Genomic DNA, 17,990 nt, shown 5'->3' with positions numbered 1-17,990 from the left:
TAACATGATTCCTCCAATTTTGTTCTTTTTCAAGATTGCTGTGCCTATTCAGGGTCTTTTGTAAGTCCACATAGATTTTGAAATATTTGTTCTAGTTATTTGAAATACACCCTTGGTATCTTGATAGGAGTTGTGTTGGATCTATAGATTACTTTGGGTAATATAGTCATCTTATAGTTAATCCTTCCTATCCATGAACATGGAATATGCTTTTGCTTGTTTGTATCTTCTTCAGTTTTCTCCTCAATGCCTTATAATTTTCTGAGAATAGCTCTTTTACATCTTTGGTTAAATTTATTCATAGGCATTTTATTCTTTTTGAAGCAATTGTGTATGGAGTTGTCTTTTTCTTTTCACATTCTGATAGATCATTATTGGTGTATAAAAATGCAACTGATTTCTGGATATATATTTAGTATTCTGCTACTTGAACTAAATTCATTTATTAGTTCTAGTTGTTTTTTGGAGGCATCTTTAGGGTTTTCTATATAAAGCATCATGTCATCTGTAAATAATGACAGTTTAATTTCTTCCTTTACAATTTGAAGGACTTTTCTTTCTTCTTGCCTGATTGCTGTGGCTAGGACTTCTAGTACTATATTGAATAAGAGTGGTGATTGTTAACATCCTTGCCTCCTTCCTGATCTTAAAGGACACACTTGTAGTTCTTGCCCATTGAGTATGATGTTGGCTGTGGGTTTGTCATATATGGACTTTATTACATTGAGGTATGTACCCCTGATTGCCACTTTGATGAAAGTTTTTTACCTGAATATGTGCTGATTTTTATCAAATGTTTTTCATGTGTTTTTTATCCTTCATTTTGTTTATGTGGTATATCACATTTATTGATTAGTGAATGTTGTACCAACCTTGCATCCCTGGAATGAATTCCACTTGATCATGGTATATGACCTTCTTAATCTATTGCTGGATCCGATTTGCTAATACTTTGTTCAGAATTTTAGCATCCAAATTCACCAGGGATATTGTCCTATAATTTTCTTTGTAGTATCTTTTTTTTTTTTGGTTTTGGTAGGATAATTTTTGCCTCCTAAAATGAGTTTCCAAGTTTCTTTCTTCTTAAATATTTTGTAGTAGTTTGAGAAGGGTACCTGTTAGTTAGTCTTTGAATGTTTGATAAAATTCAACAGTGAAGCCATCTGGTCCAGAACTTTTGTTTTTGGAAAGTGTTTTGATCACTGCTTCAATTTCACTGGCTGTAATCGGTTTATTCAGATTCTCTGATTCTTCCTGATTCAGTGTTGTATGTTTCTAGGAATTTATCTATTTCATCCATATGGTCCAATTTATTGGCATATAGCTGTTCCTAATATTTATTACAATCCTTTCTAATTTCATTGGTATATGTTATTCCTTCTCCTCTTTCATGTCTGATTTTATTTATCTGAGTCCTATCTCTCTTTTTCTTGATGAATCTAGTTAAGTTTATCAATGCTGTTTATTTTTTCAAAGAACCAACTCCTGATTTCATTGATCTTTTGTATTTTCTTAGTTTCTATTTCATTTATTTCTGCTCTCATCTTTATTATTTGCTTTCTTCTACTCACTTTGAGACTTATTTGTTGTGTAAAGTTTCTTTAAGTGTAAGGTTACATTGTTCATTTGAGATTTTTCTTATTTCTTGAGGTAGGGCTGTAATGCTATAAATTTCCTTTGTAGGACTGATTTTGCAGTCCTAAGTGTATCGCACATTTTGGGATGTTGTGCTCTCATTTTGATTTGTTCAAGGTATCTTGGTTTGTTCCTTGATCTCATTGTTAATCCATTTATTTTTAGTAACATATTGTTTAGCCTACATATCTTTGTCTTTTTTTTTTTTCTTGTGATTGAGTTCTAGTTTCATGCCACTATGTTTAGAGAGGATGCCTGATACGATTTCAATCTTCTTAAATTTATTGAGACTTTTTCTGTGTCTTAATATGTGGTCTGTCCTAGAAAATGTTTCATGTGCACTTGAAAAAAAAATGTATATTCTGCTGCTTTGGGGTGAAGTTCTCTAAAGATATCACTTAAATCCAGCTGATCTATAGTGCTATTTAAGGCCACTATTTCTTTATTGATATGTCTGGATGATCTATCCATTGATGTTAATGGGATGTTAAATCCCCTATTATGACTGCATAGTCAATCTCTCCTTTTAATTCCATCAAGATTTTCTTTACATAGTTAGTTGCTTTTACATAGGGTATGTAATGTTTACCAAGGTTATCTCCTGTTGTTGGATTGCTCTCCCTTTGTCATTACGTAGTGTCCTTCTTTGTCTGTTAAAATAGCCTTTGTTTAAAAGATTTTGTCAGAAATATGGACTGTTACCATAGCTTTTTTTTCCCATTTCCATTTGCATGAAATATCTTATTCAATCCCTTTACTTTTAGTCTGTGTGTATCTTTTGTTCTGAGGGAAGGGGGGTCTCTTGTAGGCAGCATATATATGGGTCTTGCTTTCTTATACATTCAGCTACCTTATGTCTTTTGATTGGAGCTAAAATTTAAGCCATTTACATTTAAAGGATTACTGATAGATACATATTTATTGCCATTTTTTAAACTGTGTTTTTCTATTTTTTTTTCTTTTTATTCTTAAAGAAATCCTTTTAACATTTCTTATAATGCTGGTTTGGTGGTAACAAACTCCTTTAACTTTTTCTTATCTGGGAAGCTCTTTATTTGTCCTTCAATTTTAAATGATAGCTTTGTTTGGTATAGTAATCTTGGTTTTAGGTCCTTGCTTTTTGCCACTTTGAATATTTCATGCCAATCCCTTCTGGCTTGAAATATTGAGAAATCAGCTGAAAGTCTAATCAGAGCTCTCTTGTAAGTAACTAACCACTTTTCTCTTGTTGTTTTCAAGATTGTCTCTATCTTTAGACTTTGCCATTTTAATTATGATGTGTCTTGGTATGGGCTTCTTTGGGTCCCTCTAGTTTGGTACTGTCTGTGCTTCCTGTATTTAAGTATCTTTTTACTTAACCAGGTTAGTGAAATTTTCAGTCATTATTTCTTCAATAAATTCTTGATTCCTTGCTCTCTCTCTTCTCCTTCTAGTACCCTGATGATATGGATGTTGTTATACTTCATCTTATCCCAAAATTCCCTTACACTCTCCTTATTCTTTCTAATTTTTTCTTTTTGTTGCTCTAAGTGTTTTTTTCCTACTTTGTCTTCCACATTGCTGGTTCAATCCTCTGATTCATCCAACCTGTTTATTCTTTCCAGTGTTGTTTTGATGTCAGATGTTGTATTCTTCATTTCAACTGGTTCTTTTTTATGATTTCTATGTCAATTGTTATGCTTCATGTTTCTTTTTTGAAGTTCTCACTGTTCCCTGAGCATCTGTATAACCATCATTTAGAACTCTGTATCTGATAAATTGCTTATCTCCATATCATTTAGCACTTTTTATGGAGATTTTTTCTGTTCTGTCGAATGGGGACTGTTTGTTTTTTCCCCCATTTTGGCTGTTTATTTGTTTTTATGTATTAGATAGATATGCTATGATTTCCAGTTTTTGTGAGGTGGCCTTATTTAAGTGTTCTGTTGGGTCTGGTTGCACAGTCTCCCCAGTCAGCTGTGCTAGGCCCTCCTGTTGTAATTGTGTCATGATTGCTATTGGCCCTTTGTGTGTGGGGTTGACTCTCAGGCTGGTCGACTGTGAGGCTCTACCTAGAACAAACTGTGGGCAGGTGCTGATGACAGGAAGCAGAATTCCCCTTAGCTGGGTTTGGTGCCCAACGAGATCTCCCTTTGGATATGCTGCTTGTGAAGTTTATTGGATTCTGCTGGGATATTGTCTAAAGCTGGCCACTGGTTCTGTTGGTTCTGGTCCTCTTGGGAAAGAATGTGGTGCAGGCCAATATAAGACACTGCCTGTGACTGGCCCTCAGCCACCTCTTTGGAGCTACAAGCGATCCAGTTTGTGGCCGTCTCTGCTAGGCTTAGCTGCACATGGTAAAGATCAAGTTGTATGCTAAGGCCAGCTTTTACCAGCAACTGGCCCAGGGGCAGGGCAGCAAAATTTCCAGGGCTCCTAGATCTGCCTCCGGCTGCCTCTGCCCACTGGCTGCCTGTTAGTCTCTATCACTGAAAGAGCTTCTGGTGAATTTGGGATGATGAAGTAGCTGGACCTCCCATGATGGGGAGGTGCCAGTCAGGCTTTAGTAAAATCTGTGGGTGTGGCCCCCACACCAGTCACAGGTCTCAGTCTGCCTCAGACTTTGCTCCAACTTCATCAAGGTGGAACCATGAGGAGTTGTGCAGGTCAGGCCTTGGAGTCCAGACTACAGGTCTGCTGGCAGCCAGCAGTGTGGTTCACTGACTCTCCCATGAGGTGAAGTGCCACTCAGATTCATGGAATAGTGGAGAGAATGGCTCATGCCTCAAAGACAGAAAACTGAGTCAATATTACCCTCAAGTCTGTCCAGACCTTCACAGCCTGGCCAAGTCAGCTGACTCCTCAGCAGAACCTAACCTCCACAGGGTGTGGCAAATTTCTTTCCCTCAGGCTGTTGCCATAGGAAAGGGACTGCTCAGCTCAAGAATGATGATGACTGTGGTATTGGAGAGTGACTCAGCACAGGGATTTTTGTAGCTGTCCCCTGTGATTCTTCCCAGAGCCACAAACCACAGACTCCTTATGCAACTTTAGTGTGCTGAGTCTTACTTCTGCCAGAGCCCAGCATAAATGGCTGTGAATGAGATTTTGTGCATTGGCCCTTTAAGAGAGAGCCTGAGTCTCTGCAGAGTCCCTCCTCTTTCTGACAGACAGTAACCTCATTGCTTTTTTCAGACGAATGCTATGTGTGTCCCTCTTCCTGGCTTTGGTGCTCTGGGTTGGGGAAACTGGCTCAGGGTTTAGACCAGGGGTCCCCAAACTATGGCCCGCGGGCCACATGCGGCCCCCTGAGGCCAATTACCCGGCCCCCGCTGCACTTCCGGAAGGGGCACCTCTTTCATTGGTGGTCAGTGAGAGGAGCATAGTTCCCATTGAAATACTGGTCAGTTTGTTGATTTAAATTTACTTGTTCTTTATTTTAAATATTGTATTTGTTCCCGTTTTGTTTTTTTACTTTAAAGTAAGATATGTCCAGTGTGCATAGGGATTTGTTCATAGTTTCTTTTTATAGTCTGGCCCTCCAACGGTCTGAAGGACAGTGAACTGGCCCCCTGTGTAAAAAGTTTGGGGACCCCTGATTTAGACCCTCTCTTTTCTGGGAGAATTCCCCTTATATCTGTGATATCCCTCCAGAACCTCAGCCAGAACTCCTGGGAATGCTGCCAGCCCTTTTTATGTCTCTGCCCTTCCAATCCATTTTAATGTGGCTTCTTCTCTGAGTCCTTGGTTATAAGACTCCTCTTCATTTCATCCTGAGTTGGTTTTGACTCCTCTTCATTTGATCCTGAGTTGGATTTTCAGGATAATTCTTCTTAAATTTAGTTGTAACTCCAGTTTGGTTCTGGGAGGAGGTGAGTGTAACAACCTCCTACTCCACCACCTTCTTGGATCTGCCAGATAGCTTTTTAAAAATAAACATATTTTCACTGTTTCATGAATAGTTAACACATAAAAAAATAAAATGATTCATTTACATTCTATTTTTAAATACCTTTTCATTAGAAACATAACTCCAGATTAAGAAAATATACAAATATTATTTGTATATTCATATATTATTACCATATATTATCTATTATTATACATTTCCACTTAAAATTTGATCTTTCACAGTCAGAAAAACGAGTTGCCTTTCAAAATAATGAAAAAAAAATTTTAAAAATATTCCTTTAATATAGTAATATCAGTAAGCATGTAATTATGTATAGTTTAGAATCTGGCACTGTTTAAGCCCAGTGGGAATGAAATGTTTTCAGGACACAGAGGGATATCAAAGAGAACAGAGATGTATAATAACAAATACCAATTAGAAAAAACAAATTGCACTGACTTTCCTTCACTTGTTTGAGTAATAAACCTGTAGAACTAGAGATAGTTTAGCATTGTTGAAAAATACAACATCAAGGAATTAAAAGTGATAAGAGAGCAACACAAAAGCATACCTCCATGGAAGTAAATAAATATAAATGAATCAAGAACATATTGATTTAACCCTGGCTGGTTGGCTCAGTGGATAGAGCATGGGCCCAGCATATGGACATCCTGGGTTTGATTCCTGGTCAGGGCACATAAGAAAAGTGACCATCTCTTCTCTCCCCATGCCTCTCCCCCTTCTGTTCCTCTTCTACTACCACAGCTGGTGGCTTGACTGATTCAAGCTTCAGCCAAGGGCACTAAGGATAGGTCAATTGGTATGAGCACATCAGACTCAGGCCCTAAAAATAGCTCAGTACTCAAGCACTGGCCATAAAAAGGGGTTACCAGGTAGATCCTGGTTGGGACTCATGCAAGAGTCTCTCACTATCTCACTTACTCTCACTTAAAATAAATAAAATAATAATAAAAGAACATATATTTAAAATTATAGTTGGGACAACAAAGGCGGACAGATGAAATTTATTCTTAGTTACAGGAATACTTATTCTCTGTAACACATAACAATAATATAAAATGTACTGAAATATGAATGTTTGCTCACATCACTGCTAAAAACTTTCAGAGTTTTATAATCCCTTACCTCTAAGGAGAAATCTGCGTTACTGCTCTCCTTGTTTGTCTCCACAGTGGGCTGTCACATGAAAAGCAGCCAAATGAGAAAAGAGACCACACTTTGCAGGAAATGGCACACTTCATGGGGTATGTACACTTAGCATGACTGTATGATTAGCATGATTGGTGAATGGGTCAGCAAAGAAGTGAAGGAATGATCTACGGAAGGTTCTAACAACTCCCCAGCAGTTCCCAGGCGAAGAAGAAAGACATCTCAAGATATTCAGGGCAAAACTTGTTATGTGGTACCCTGAATAAAATCCTTGCAACACTCCCCTTAAGCCAAGCTACAGCAAAGATAGGGAGTACTCCTATAGTTGAGTTGTGTTTACTTTTTTTTTAATTTATTCATTTTTTTTTTTTAGAGAGGAGAGGGAGAGACAGAGAGAGAGAGAGAGAGAGAGAGAGAGAGAGGAGAGACAGAGAGAGAGAAGGAGGAAGCAGCTGGAAGCATCAACTCCCATATGTGCCTTGACCAGGCAAGCCCAGGGTTTCGAACCAGCGACCTCAGCATTTCCAGGTCGATGCTTTATCCACTGTGCCACCACAGGTCAGGCGTGTTTACTTTTAAAACACAATGTATAGCAGGGGTCAGGAACCTATGGCTCACGAGCCAGATGTGGCTCTTTTGATGGCTGCATCTGGCTCGCAGACAAATCTTTAATAAAAAAAATAATGTTAAAAATATAAAACATTCTCATATATTACAATCCATTCATTTCCTACCACTCATGTTCATGGTTGCGGGTGGCTAGAGCCAATCACAGTTGTCCTCTGGGACAACACCAAATTTTTTTTGGATAATGCATAACATACATGGGTCGTTGTATGGCTCTCATGGAAATACGTTTTAAAATATGTGGTGTTCATGGCTCTCTCAGTCAAAAAGATTCCTGAACCCTGATGTATAGCCTGACCAGGTGGTGGTGCAGTGGATAGAGTGTCAGACTGGGATGCAGAGGACCCAGGTTCGAAACTCCGACATCGCCAGCTTAAGCGTGGGCTCATCTGGTTTGAGCAAGGCTCATCAGCTTGAATCCAAGGTTGCTGGCTTGAGCAAGGGGTCACTCACTCTGCTGGAACCCCCTGGTCAAGGCACGTATGGGAAAGCAATCAATCAACCACCATAGTGCTGCAATGAAGAATTGATGCTTCTCATCTCTCTCCCTTCCTGTCTGTCTGTCTCTATCTGTCCCTCTATATGTTTCTCTGTCACTTGTCTTTGTATGTAAAGTTAAAAAAAGAGGGAACTTTATGTCTAATTTTAAAAGACAGAAGTTTATCAAACACTGTACCCAACTCCACATTTTATTTCTGCATCTGTTTTGCCAAGAGCTACATATATGAATGAGCAAAAGACAAAAGGCAAAATTGTGAAGAAATTGGTATTTATGGACTGTTAATGATATGCTCGTCGGGAAAGAGAATGTCAGGGGCTTATTGATTTCCTTCACCCTCACACGATCGTGCCCTCTACTTCCTCCTTACCTGTGTCAGCGTTCTAGTTAAATCAGAGGAGGCTCCATCTGACTGAGAAAAAGGGGAGTGGCGTGAAATACCTAGTAGGCTAAGAATACTAAAACAAACAAAAACCTCCACACCTTTTAAACTTTAACTGAGCTTCCTGAGCTTCATAAGCAAAGTTGTTTTTTGAGATATATTTTTATATTTTTCCATTGATTTAAGAGAGGACGGGGAATTAAAGAAGGGGATAAAGAGCCTGACCAGGCAGTGGCACAGTGGATAATATATCAGACTGGGACACAGAGGACCCAGGTTTGAAACACCGAGGTCGCAGGCTTGAGCATGGGCTCATCGGCTTGAGCACGAGCTCACCACCTTGAGCATGGGGTCGCTGGCTTGAGCGTGGGCTCATAGACGTGGCCCCATGGTCAGTAACTTGAGCCCAAAGGTTGCTGGCATGAAGCCCAAGGTCACTGGCTTGAGCAAGGGGTCACTCGCTTTACTGGAGCCCCCAGTCAAGGCACATATGAGAAAGCAATCAGTGAACAACTAAGGTGTTGCAATGAAGAACTGATGATTCTCATCTCTCTCCCTTCCTGTCTGTCCCTCTCTCTGTCTCTGTCTCTCTCACTAAAATAAATAAATAAATAAATAAATAAATAAATAAATAAATAAATAAATAAAATAAAAAGGGGTAAAGAGAGAAGGTGAGAGAGAGAGAGAGAGAGAGAGAGAAGTATCAACTCATTGTTTCACTTAATTGTGCATTCACTGGTTGCATCTCATGTGTGCCCTGATGGGGGACGGTACCCGTGATCTCAGTGCACCAGGATGATGCCCTATTCACTGAGCCACCTGACTAGGGCCAGTCTTAATTTTTATTTTAGGAAGTATCTTTTTCTTCTATTCAACCTTCTGTGTATGCTTGCCTATGTGGTGGTAAGAAGAGAACGTGTTCATAACTTTCAAATTTTTTCCCATGAATTTTACATAAAATGTTTTTGTTGATGTAACATAAAAACAAATCCAGTTTCCTTAATTTCAGAGAAAGTGACCCATCCAATATGTCACAATAGTTACAGAGAGATCAAGCACTAGACAACAGGTCTCCTGGCACTTAACATGGAACTCAGGTAGTAAAACAGGCTGGCTACTTCCCTATCTGGGATAATAATTTTATTTTCCAAAAGTATTTTCACTTACACGCTAATATGCATTATCATATCAGAGAAGTCCTTTAATACAAATTTTCTACTCAGAACAAGGAAAGCAAAATACACCGGGATCAGGAATAGCTAAATGGAAACGTGAAGGACACTGGGTCGCTGAGGGGCAGGAGCGCAGGGGCAGAGGTGTCACCTAGTCATATTTAAAATTAGAAACAAGGGGTAATCATGTGTTAAAACCCCACTTTGCCTTGCTTTTGTTTTCCAAAGACCAAATATCCACTGGCAGTTTAACAAGATGCCATATTTATTTTGAAAGAGCTTATAATTCAGTCTGGAGGAGAGAAAAGAAAAAGAAAAAAATGAGAATAGGCAAAGAAGAGAGACCTCATTATCTATAGAAAGGATCGTATACTAACTTCACTATTCTTGAAATATTTAGAATAAAATTGCTGAGCAAGTAAGTGCTAATTTTAAAGATGGATACGGTATGTAAGATGGAGAGCTACAGGGCATTAGGTTTATAAGAAAATATCTATTATGTGTGTGGTGATATACTGAGAGTTATATCACTTATTCATGCTTTTAGTTTTAGGTGTCCAAAAGCAACTGGAGCCAGCTAAAGAGTGGAATTTAAAATTTGGAGAAACGGATTTTCCATCAAATTATAAATCCTTAATCTGCTTTAAGGATAGATATTGAAAAAAATGAGAAAAAAAAGAGAAGTTGTAAACTTATGCTGTGCGTGTCAATATCAAGAAGGAAAGCTACATAAAGTCTTCAGAAGAGACCTCAACTTGACCCACTTCCCTCCATCTTTACCCCAAGACAATTATAGAAATACTTGGAATGCTCATGTTGTATTCACAGTGTAGCCGTTAGAAACATCCATGGACAATACTCATGCTGTTCTTATTAAGGTAGGATGAGTAATACGGTTAAATGTTATGTCAGTTCAACTATGCCAACTATTATTATATTGAAGCACTCAACTATTGAGCCTTTGTTGTCCAAAACCATGAACATCTATCCACTCACAACTTTCAAAAGTTAGATCTCAGATCAAGAATAAAAGAGATACAGAAAGTTAAGTGTGAAGTATACCCACCGGTGATGAGAACCACGGCTTGGCCAATATAACAGTGAACAGTTTTCCCAAATGTCATATGGTATGAATTAAATGTAGGATGAAAAAGTAAAGTGAAAAGTTATTTCAATTACACAAAATACAAGTGAGGCAATGATGCAGACAGAAGTAACTTTGGGGACCTCCAACAAGTTATGTATCCCTCATTCAATATTTAGTTGTAGAGCGCCTACCAAGTATGAGGCAATGTTCCAAGCAGTGGGTTTGAACAGTGAACAAAACAAAGTCTCTGAATCCATGAACTAGTTTTTCACTGGGCGAACAGATGATAATCAAATTTTAAAATGCCAGTTGATGTTAGTGTTTTGGAGAAAAATAACATATGGTAAAGGTGATGGAGTATGATCAATCAACTGGAATTTCTTATTTTATATAAGACCATCAGAGAAGGTTCTCTAGTAAGGATACATCTGAGTAGACATCAGAAGTTAGGGAAGCTGCCTTAGAGTAGAGCATTCAGACAGAAAGAACAGAGAGCAAAACTCTGAGGTAGAAATCAGCTTATTTTATTTTGAGGAATACCAAGGAAGCCAATGTGTCTAGGATTGAGTGAATAAGAGGAAAATGTTAGAAAACAATGTCAGATAGGTAGCTGGGGTCAAACAATATGAACTTCTGTAAGGTCTTTGTCTTTTCCTTCTGAGAGACATGGAAGGTTTATGTAAAAGAGTGACATAATCAGAGCTTTTTTAAAAAGATCACTGCTATGTGGAAAATAAACTACCATGTTTTGGGGAAGGAAGGGGGATCAACTAAGTAGCTATTGCAGCAAATCAGGTAAGAGATGATAGTCGATCTGTTTAGATTGGTTAACAGCGGCTGGACTAACTAGATATACAAAACAAGATTTTGGGGGGACCATTTAGCTAAACTAAAGGTAGACTGAAAAATGAAAAAAAAACCCTGAAGACATAAAGGAAATGAAAAATTAGCTTCAGGATACAGATATAGATGAACCATATCCTAGAACACAAATTTGTTGAAGTAATAGTGAAGAATAGTTTCTAAGGATGTTAGAGATTTTTTTATTTTAGTGAGATGATTTTATGATAGTGCAGATGTTAAAACGATATTTGAATCAGTATATATTTCTCCTTATATCTGTCAGTGAAAATTTTCATAAATGTTTTTTCCGAAGTATGTCTACTACTGATTTTTTCCCCTCTACAACATGTTGTTTAGGAAAGTTTGTTTTTTCTTAAATTGAGAGGAAACCTGCAAAATGATGGCTGTAGCTGTGTAAGTGTACCAAAACGATACCACACTAAAATGATACCAAAAAAGAAAAACATTCATAAAAAATGCCACCATAAAAATTAAGAAAAGAAATAAATGAACACCAGAAAAACTTTATGTTTTCTCTCATAGCATCTTTTATTTGAGAAATTTGGTTAATTTTCCAACCTGTTTAAAAAAATTATGACATTCTCATAGTAGATTCTTTTAGTCTTATGTTACAAATACCTTTAAACTTAAATAAACTGTAAGTCAACAGTGGCTTCTATAAAGTATATTTTAAGGCTTCCAAGGTAGAAATTGAAAAAAATTCAAGAACATTATTAATAAACTAAAAATGCTGAGAGTTTTTAAACCCCTGGGGATTCATATGCTTCACAGTAATGTGCCTTTATATATTTAAATTTTATTCACTCTTGCTAATGAAAATAATCTGCCAAACAGAAAGAAATTAAGACCTCAGCTCCTTATGACATATTTAGCAATATAATGGGAAAGTATGTTCTAGAGATCCTTATTGGATTGTAGAAAGAGAGAACTATAATAATTGATTGGGAAGTTAAATTCAATCAGTACAGTATAGGACCAAGAACACATATTAAAATATCAATAATTAAAAAGTTTGAATCTGGATCTCAATAGATAATTCTTCCAGAAAATGCATTTTAAATAAAATTTTAGGTAAAATTATATAAATTGAGGTAATTTTTTAATTCAAATTGTTTGTGGAACGCAAGAATAATAAACAAATGCAAGTAAATTTAGAGAAGGTAAACCAAGTTCATAATTACAAAATGAAAAGTCATTAGAAGTCAAAGTGAACCATAAGCTCTAAATCATTAAAATACAATGTTTTTAAAATGAAATGGTGGCGATGTCAATATACCTTATTTTAGAGCACAGTATACCCTGTTGATTTGGTCGCTAAATAAAAATTTGTATAGATAAACACGACAAATTCCAAGTTACTCTAGTTATACATTTGAGATTATGTCCCTAAAAATAATTAGGTCAATATTTAATAATACCACATTTGAGGATATAGCAAATTAGCAAAACATATTTTTAAAGGAAAACACAGTTTTAATGAATGCTACTATTAGAAATAAGTCCCCATATGTATGGGTTTACTTTTTCATTTTAATATTAATAATGTTGAAATATAATAAATCCAAACCTTCTCTAAAGACCTCTCTCCAGAATCTCAATAGTGTAACATTAATCTCTCAGTCGTAATATTTCCTTATATTTTACCAAAGTTACTCTGTTTTTTAATTTGTCTGGAAAATTAGGGAAAGGAATAAATAAGTATACTAAAGAGAACAAAAGAGTATATACAAAAATATATTATAGGTAATAATAAGGCAGAAGTAAGTAAACAACTAGAAATATCTATTCTAATAGGAAAGAGTACCCACAAGGAAGATTATTCTACAGGAAAAAATATTCTACTATGATCCATGCTGGGCTATAAGAAAAAGTAATGGTATTTTAGATAACTCGCCTAATGATGCTTAAAGTGTTAAAAAAAAACAGCTATGGGGTCCACCTGAAGTTTCTAAAACACAAACGAAGCTCCAAGTTTGGAACAACTCCATAATAAATCAATTATAATGACCTAAACCTCATAAAAAAAAACCAAATAAATTAAAATTATTTTACTTGATAAAAACTACGGAAGTGATATGACTGGAATCCAAGTATATTAAGAGATAAATAGGTGAACCTAAGAAAATGTTTCTGTCACCTAGAGAAAAAACAGAACTATAGTAAACTACGGCATATGAAACTGAGTTGTCTGCAGACCTTGAATACCAAAATGCTTAAGTTTCAAACACCTGGATTACTTTTTCAGAAGCCTTAAGAATATAAGCAACAGTCTCTGTGGGTTGAATTTGATCACATTTGTTAGAAATCTGTAAATTAAGGGCTATATAAATAAGGTTACTTTTTAAATCTATGCAAATCATAAGATTTCACTGGCCCTAGTTTAAGAAATAGGCTTTCTTTTTATCAAAAGGCAGTATGAATATGGGCACTGGTTAGGACATTCCGAATTCAGTCATTTATTATTAAGAGTATTAATATTTATAACAAATTTAAAGAAAAAAAAGTTTGTGCCAAGAATTAGTATTCAGAAATTGTAATGAAACTGTTATTATTTTTTAATTCAACTATGATTTAAAATTTTGCCTGGCAACACTCATGCCAAGAGAACTTCTTAGTGATAAGTCTTGAAGTCAAGGACCTCTTTCTATTTATTTCAGAAAAGCAGAAAATACATGACCACAACCATCATTAAGTTTCCTATCAGTATTATAGCTAAAATAATGAGACTGTCAACACAAAAATAGACAAGGGTAATATGACATAGCCAGCTATGAATCCTTTAAAATATCACAAATAATATTAATTTTATGTATTTAAGTTCCATATCTCTTCCATGCTCTCCTGAAATGAAAAGCCTGGTACATTTGTCTAGCTACAGTCATACTACCGTTATATGCCTCTATGAATCTCAATCAAACCATGAAGTTATTTTCACATATTCAAATATACTTTTCATAAAGTATAATTCTAGTACTTTATGAAAAGTACAATAGCTTCTCAAAGAGAGTTATTTTCTGTTTCTGAATTCTTGTTTGTACAATAGGAATAATTTCTCAAGCCAGGTTATCTGTAAATTTAATAATTACCATCTTCCCCTATTTTTGTGGTGTGCCACGTACAATTTCCCTCTATTTTAGGTTTATTACAAGGTTGTTTTTTTTTAAAGCAAAACCACTGTACTACTATGAGTGCAGAAAACAAAAAAACTCCAATGACAGTTTACTCAGATAAATAATTTTATGTAATATAATCAAAGATTTCTTTCCATTCTAGAGTATAAATTTATAAAAAATAAAACAATTTTAAATTCTAAAATTTCCATCACTCTGAATCCCAAAACATAACTTGAGGAATTTTGAAGAACAGTATAGTTTATAAATATTTGTATACATTTTCTTTTTATTATTCTAATATCCATTCTAATGTAATAGTAACATTTTAATAATCTGTATATTAAAATGCATTTATTGCATTCATATTTAAATTGGATGTTAAAAATTATTTCCTAAACTTTCTTATATTTAAAGTGAATTTTAAGATGATCTTTTTAACTTGAGTGTCCTCTGTCACCTACAGGAATGTATCATCAGGTTTCTAGATTCTTCCTTAAAAGTTAGTATCTTAACAATTAAACATTTATTTTACTTATTTTTATATTACAATGAAAGAGTGGGTTTCTGAAGACAGTACTAAACTGAACGACCACTGAACATGAATCTAGTTAAGTAATAAAAATGAAAGGAAGTGAGCAAGGAACTTTTAAAAGCTCTAATGCTAAATGAAATTTTATGATCCTACTGATCATAGTGTATATAACTTTATACCCACTTTATTAACATATATACAAATATATCAAAATTGTAAATTAATTGTACAGCAGTATTAAACAAACATTGCATTTGAAATTCCAGTACACTGAAAATATACTTATCCATAACTCATGGTGACAGAAAAGACAGTCTCCTTGACAACATAAAACATTTCCCAAGGTATTTCACAAAGCAAAACTGAAGATGAAAATATCTGAAAGCTCAACTTTACTTCAATTTTGACCTCTAACATAGACTTGCTGTTAAACACCCCCCCCACCCCACCCCCCCCACCCCCGTCTCCACCGCTGCCTAACCAAACTATGTAAGTTAGAAGAGCATGCAAAGATGTGCCTGCAGGCAAACGTGTGTTTCCTAAAAGTTAATCTCTTCAAATACTTCCAGTTGGAAAACGTCCACTTCAGCTACTTGACACCAGGGCGTCACTTTCTCCCTGGGCTTATCTGCTATTACTTAATTATTCTTACAAATGGACTTTGGGCACTTTGGGGAAGTAGCTCTTCAAGCACTTCTGAATCCATGACTATATACGTACGCACCTTACACACTTCCCACTGGTCCTTCACACCCCTTCTCCCTCCAGTTCTGAGCAGTCAGTCACCCAGGCCACTTTGCTCACCTCGCGTCATGAACGCCTGCCCACCTGGAAGCAAACAGTACTCGAGGAATAGTCCTCAAGAGCAAGAAACTGATTTTATTTCTGCATATAACGAGAGAAAATGGGGCGGATAAGGGTAGGGGTAACAGGACCATTAGATAGCAGATGTCCATTAAGTGGTTTAAATCTGCTGGTTAAAAGGCTGAATAAACAAATACACAGATTTGTCTAGTTCCTTGGGGATTCCAGAGTCTGAAGAGCCTCCCGAGCGGTGTCCAGTTCGGCCTCTCAACTCGTTCCTGAAAAATGCACACTGGTTCCACCATCAGATGCCCCCATCTTCATTTGTCTTCCGTTCCTCCCAAAGAGTGTCACCCCACGCACTAGGTGTCCTGGGAAACTTACCTACGCGCTCTCCAAGTCTGAGGCTATAGGAAAACTTTTCTTCCCTGCTCCAAACACCCACGGCAAGCAAGGGTCCACTCAGACGCTTGCACTTAGGTCTGGTGTCCCGGCTCGCTCGGGCCAGCGGGGCGGGGAGAGGCGCGCAGGAGACACGCGGGCGGAGCGCGCAGCCACCTGGTGGGTCCCGCCCGTGAGGCCGCTGCTTGTGCGCTGCTGTGACCGCGAAGGGGCGTCCGGAAGCGCGCTCCACCCGGGTCAAAGTCCACGCCTCGCGCCCGCCTGCAGTCCGCTAGTTCCCGGCCTCCGAGAACTCACACGTAAAAGCCAACCGAGGAGACTTCTCTTTCTCTGAAAGGTACCTGCGCCCCTCCCACATGTTCTTCCTAAGAACCTGGAGAAGTAATTTCACTCAAAGCCCACCCAGAGTGAGGATACCTTTCCAAAGCGTAATATGTGTAAGTAAGACCAGGACAGATCCCGAGTAAAACAGGTCTTGCTAACAATAGACGGGTGAAAGATAGTGATGGGGGCAGCAGTGGAGATGCCCGATTATCCCCAAGCGTCACTAGGGATCAGAAGTTTCCTCATTCGAGAAACAGGAGTGTTCCCTCTCTGCCTCTGCTTCCCAGATAAGTACTTTTGAAATGTATGCTGAAGTGTCCAACTTAGAGAACAGAAGCGTGCACTTGCCCAATTGAGTAAATAATGGTCAGGAGTTGGACCAAAAAATGTGTGCTTCCAACCAGCAGATGTTTACTTGCTGTTTCTCCTGGGGGGGGGGGGGGGAGGCAACAAATAATAAAAATAAAAGAGTAAACAAACACACATCTGGTGTTTCAACATAGAATTTCCTCCAGCCGCGGCCTCTCCGACCACGCAACATTTTGCATATTCAAAACTAAAAATCATCCGTGAGCCAACAGTAACCTCCCCTTTCTCGATTCCCTCTTAACGGATCACAATGCAAAATGCAAAAGAATAACAAGTGGTCATCTTAGGAACAGAATGCAACCCAGACGCCCAGCCGGTATTTGACACAAGTCACACACGCCCTGCGGCGCCATGCGCTGAGGCTGGGGCGAAAGTTTGCTGCCCTCGCCGCCGCCGGAGGAGCGCGGTGCAAAGTCGCATCCTGGCTAGGCGTGGAGGTAGCTGGGACAGGGTAGGGTGCGGAGGTGCGGCGCGCCAGAATGAAGACGAAGAAACTTACCAGGACCGGGGGCGCCTAGGCAGCGTCCAGTGAGGTGGCACCCTCAGCGCGGAGGCAAAAGCTCCCAAACAAAACACCCACGCGCGAGTCCCAGCAGCTGCTGCCGCGTGTAGGGAGCGCACCCGCGGGGGGCGAAGGGGGGCGGAGGAAGCCGCTGCCGGCGGACGTGGCCGGCGCATAAATAACCTGGACGGGCACTCGCCGGCAGGCGGTGGGGGTGACCCGGCGCTCCGGCTGGGGCGTAGGCTGCACGCGCCGGCGTGTCTCGCGCTTTCCCGGAGGCTCGCGCTGTCTCGTTCTGCCGCTCCCCCCACCCGGATCTGTGTGTGTGCGTGCGTGTGTGTGTGTATGTGTGTGTGTGTGTGTATGTGTGTGCCTGTGTGCGTGCGCGCGCACCCGTCCGCGCGCGCGCGCGTGTTGTTGGCAATGCAAACTGTACACACCCGGCGGGCGCAGGGGGCCGCCTCTCTTCCGACAGGCGGGGTGGGGGAAGAGACGCCTTACAGGATCTTAAAAGTACTGCTGAAACAGTTGTTTGTGTTTTACTTTGCGTTGTTGTTGTTGATCCAAAAAGTGGTTTGGAACCAGCCGGTTACGGTGCCTGTCGCCTCCATCCACTATTTCCCCCGGTTTCCCAACT

At 38.5% G+C, this 17,990-nt stretch overlaps 1 protein-coding gene across 2 annotated transcripts in view; it reads right to left on the bottom strand.

The window, feature by feature from the left end:
- FOXP2 (forkhead box P2) overlaps window positions 1-17,653 on the bottom strand; it is a 673,365-nt gene extending 655,712 nt beyond the window's left edge. For both annotated transcript variants that reach the window (XM_066262149.1, XM_066262151.1), the window contains exon 1: window positions 17,351-17,653. The gene's annotated coding sequence lies outside the window, so the exon portion shown is untranslated. The remainder of the gene's footprint in view (window positions 1-17,350) is intronic.
- Between the last annotated feature and the right edge of the window lie 337 nt (window positions 17,654-17,990).

This window comes from Saccopteryx bilineata, chromosome 2, assembly GCF_036850765.1.
Source record: "Saccopteryx bilineata isolate mSacBil1 chromosome 2, mSacBil1_pri_phased_curated, whole genome shotgun sequence".
In the NCBI taxonomy this organism is placed as follows: Eukaryota; Metazoa; Chordata; class Mammalia; order Chiroptera; family Emballonuridae; genus Saccopteryx; species Saccopteryx bilineata.
The sequence above is the reverse complement of the archived record's forward strand: the minus strand, read 5'-3'. Positions and strand labels throughout refer to the sequence as shown.